The sequence below is a fragment of the Papaver somniferum genome, chromosome 9 (genome assembly GCF_003573695.1).
Source record: "Papaver somniferum cultivar HN1 chromosome 9, ASM357369v1, whole genome shotgun sequence".
Classification (NCBI taxonomy): Eukaryota; Viridiplantae; Streptophyta; class Magnoliopsida; order Ranunculales; family Papaveraceae; genus Papaver; species Papaver somniferum.
This window is the reverse complement of record NC_039366.1, coordinates 52171938-52176148: the sequence shown is the minus strand read 5'-3', so window position 1 is coordinate 52176148 and position 4211 is coordinate 52171938. Positions and strand designations below refer to the sequence as shown.

The following is a 4211-nucleotide window of genomic DNA, read 5'->3' as shown; positions in this document are numbered from 1 at the left end:
GTGGTTGGTGGTGGTGATAATCGGAGGTGGTGGTGGTGGTAATCGGCGGTGGTGGGCGGTGGTGGTGGGAGGAGGTGGTGGTTATATATATATAGGTGGTTATGAGGTTGGTTTTAAATTAAACTAGGTTAAGGGTAGGTTAGTCATTTCAACGTTTTAGGGCACCCCTTATCACTATAGGGAGTGGCCTAATAAAACCATGGTCCCCCCAAAAAAATCGTGGTCCCCCCAAAAAAACCATGGTCCCCAAAATATCGTTTCAAGAAAAAAAAACACACACACAGACGCACATATCAAGCAAAACAAAACAAATGCTGTTGAGAGACCCACTTATATGTGAAGCAATTTGTTATAAGTGAAAACTACTATAACCCCCTACTATATGGGTTCAACATATAGAAGCCCCACAAAATGGATCTTACATTGTCAACTCCATACTATAGGAAAATGCTATTAGTATGCCTAAAATATCGATTTTTCTTCAGATCTGGCTCATAATTAATTATTAGGAATTTTAATAATGACGACACTACCCTTTTGAATATATACTAGAGGAATATCAGAAGATACTTTCATTTTTCCATTTTCTTTCTCTCTCATCTCTCTCTCTCGGCTGCAGAGAAAAAAAATTCTAGGGCTTTTTCAGATTCGTTTTCATCTTCTCCTATTAGATGTTCTACTGCAACAACGGTGAAGAAGTTTTGGATAAGAAGATTTGTTTGATGCGATTACAACCAAAAAAGATCAACTGCATCTGAAGATCAGATCATTTGATTTTTATCTCTTTTAATTTCAGAGCTCTGACGATTTTTGTTTGTTTTTCTTCTTCTTCTGATTCTATTGTTTTTGTGGATCTGAATCGATTTGATTCAATAGTTTAACAATTAATCAACGAATTAGTCTCATTCAATGGATTGGACTGATTTTTTCGTTTTGAATCTAGGTACTAACTTGTTAGGAAGCTACTGCATGTTAGGTTTTCGTCGTTCTTTGATTTGTTTTATTAGTTTGATTAGGTTTTGATGTTTGTTTTAATTCACCCTATTCAGATCGGAGAAGAACGCAACAACTGTCCGTGAAAGGTTGCTCTAGATCTATTAGAAGATATGAAGAAAATCGTCAGTAACACTTGAATCTGAAGATTCGTCATCAGAAACTATTACTTGATTACGTTCGTTAATCATAGATTTTGAAATATAATTTTCAAAAAAGAAAACCTAAAATCTACATTTATTGCTCGAGTTTATGATTGTATCCATTAACAGAGTTTAGATCTGCAATAATCTCATCTTAACCTTTGATTTGAGACTAAAATCGCAAAAAAAAATTGTGAAAATTTTCCTGAGTTTAGATTTGAAACTCAATCTGTTTTAACTTTTTAAAAAAAAAAAAATCAATTATCAGATTTGAAATCAGAACACTTAAGTTTCTATTACCCACCAAATCAATATAAATTTTATTTACTTCTAAATTTTTGATTGAATATGACTATGGGTGAAATGTATATCGACGTTTATCAACGATAACATTGTTAGCTTATAAGGTGGATGAAATCATAGCAGTTATTGGTGAAAAGCTAATCTGCTGCAGGTGCTTATGAATAGTGGTCCTAACTTTAATAATATTATTAAATTTGATTTTAAACTCACTGTAATTTGTATTAAATTAGTTTGATTTTACTTAAATATAAGGATTACAAAATTGCGATTTTTAGTTTTGTCCGTAGTAAATCTTATTTGTTGTTGTGGTTCAATTAATGGAAGTTAATGGCCTCTTTTTGTAGAGATTTTCTTTAACCAAGACCGTTTGGACTTTGAGAATATCCCCAAATGAAAGTTATTTAATGATATTTAATTAATTTCTTGTATCTTCAATATTTTGATATATATTGATTAAGAGATGATTATGTAATTTGGATACTTAAATGTTTTGTTCATTTCTATAGAAACAGATAGTTAGTTGTATCCAGAAAAATATTTTGCATGTTTATGTCTCTAAATTAATGCCGCTTACCATGATTTTTTGCGAGTAATCTATTCTGGTATACATTGGCGTTTAAGTATGTTAAATCCTGATTATTCTTCTTTGCCGATCTTAGGTGTTCTATCCATTCCGAGAACAAACGAGAACTTCCGTCTCTTGTATGACGCTTTCGGCTGTACTCAATCAAGGATAAAGATGCTAAGGTTTGTCTGCCAATTGGATAGGTATATCATGATACAAAAAATGCAACAAATAAGCTCATCCATGAACATTTTCTCTTTGCATTTCAAGCTCTTCCTGCAAGGTAGGAATGTACATTTTGGAACTAAGGGAATCCAATATATTAACGTCTTTGATGGTCGCACAATCTCGAGAACAACAAGATTGTTGATTTTATCAAGTTTGATATTAGTAATATGGTTAATTCTTTTATTGTGGTTCTCCCATTCATATGCATGTGTAACTTATAATTACACTAGTCAGATGCATGTGAAATTGATTATGGGTGGTTGAGTAATCTGTTCTTTTAATCTCATTAAAGTTTATTGCTTGTTATTTTTCAGGTTTCCGGTAACTTCACAAAGGTTGATTGCTTACTTTTGGAGAATAAGTTTGTTATGATTCTTGGTTCAGAAGCTTGTCGTTATTTTTTTTTTTCAAAATAAATATTGCCTCTATAAGATACTGCATAGGAATAGGTTCTTATTTATTAACATACGTTGGATAAGTATGGATTTCGTATCTACATTTATAGGAGATTTGAGGGCCAAAAAATAGTTGCATAGGATAATTGATGCGTATCTTTTAGTTACACAATCCAAATGAATGTGTAACTTCTAGTTACACATGTATTTTAATTAAATGTGTAACTTCTGGTTACACATACAAGTTGGATGTGTAACTTTTGGTTACATAGATTTTACTTATTTCGTTACTCATTTCGTGGCACATCAAATGGCTTTCTTTATCTTATTATGACAAAATAATTGGATGTATAACTTCTAGTTACACATGTTGGGATATAAAGTCTATATATGTTATATATAGCAGGTTCCTATTAAAAGGTATATCATGCAGATTGGAATGACAATGTAAGTTATGCTATATGTGGTTGGATTGTGATCTTTAAACTAGAAGAAAATAGTGTTTCAGTGGTTGAATTATCAACATATGTGATGTTTTTTCAGGCAGGCTTCTGTTATTTGGTTTGAACAATATGGTTCTAGTGTAATTTATAGAGATTGTTTAATGCATGACAGGAGATTAATGTATAGAAGTTCCTGGATCAAGACCTATGTGGTAGTGCACTGGAGCAATTCAGGTGTGAAGTAAGCTCTTTCAGGTATTGATCTCTATATGCATAGTTAGGTGATCGCTTACGAATTAGGTGTAAGACATTAGAGTCTTAGACATTTCTTTGCATTATAAAAACATGCGTGCATCCGCACATTAGTTTAGATGTATCCAAACATAAAAACTTTGAATTATAAACACTGAGGTCTTTGAACCATGTTAGTTTGATGCTCAGATGGAATTTTTGTTAGAGATGCACAATTAGACTTAGTAATTGCTGAGTACACTGGTCATATGTATGTGTAACTCCTAGTTACACATTCTATATGCATGTGTAACTTCTCCTTACACTAGACAGATGCATGTGTAACTTCTAGTTACACAAGTTAGATGCTTGTGTAACTCCTTGTTACACATGCTAAAATGAAAAAACCTTATAACCAAAAAATTACACATGCTAGGTATCCAACTCATATGCATGTGTAACTGTCAATTACACATACTAAGATAAGTTATCATGTGCCTTTTTATGTAATCTTTGTTCTATAATTTTGTCTTGCAATTATTCTATAATTTTGTTTCTTTATTTTTTGTCCATCCAACTTAATTCCATGAATGTTTATTCTTGTTTGCAGATGTGCAAATATATTGGAATCGAGAAAGACAAAAAAAAGGAAGGAAACATTTCTATTATAGGATATAGTGGATTATTTCTAGGATTTCGCTTTCCGTATCTCGTGTTTTAATTCGTTTATTGTGTTCAAACAACCAATTACTATGATTGTAGTATTTGATGAACAGACAAATTATTGTAAATGAAGATTAAAGTAATACATGTATTTTATGATGAATAACTTGTAGATAACCTTATATATAGCATGTGCAATAAAAAGTTACACTTGCATACGCATGTGTAACTTGTAGATACACATGCC

At 31.8% G+C, this 4211-nt stretch overlaps 1 long non-coding RNA gene across 1 annotated transcript; it reads left to right on the top strand.

The window, feature by feature from the left end:
* The first annotated feature begins 2544 nt into the window (after nucleotides 1-2544).
* LOC113314029 lies at nucleotides 2545-3952 on the top strand. Its single transcript, XR_003342228.1, has 3 exons — nucleotides 2545-2567; nucleotides 3243-3325; nucleotides 3912-3952. It is a non-coding gene; the product is annotated as an uncharacterized LOC113314029 (long non-coding RNA).
* The last annotated feature ends 259 nt before the right edge of the window (nucleotides 3953-4211 follow it).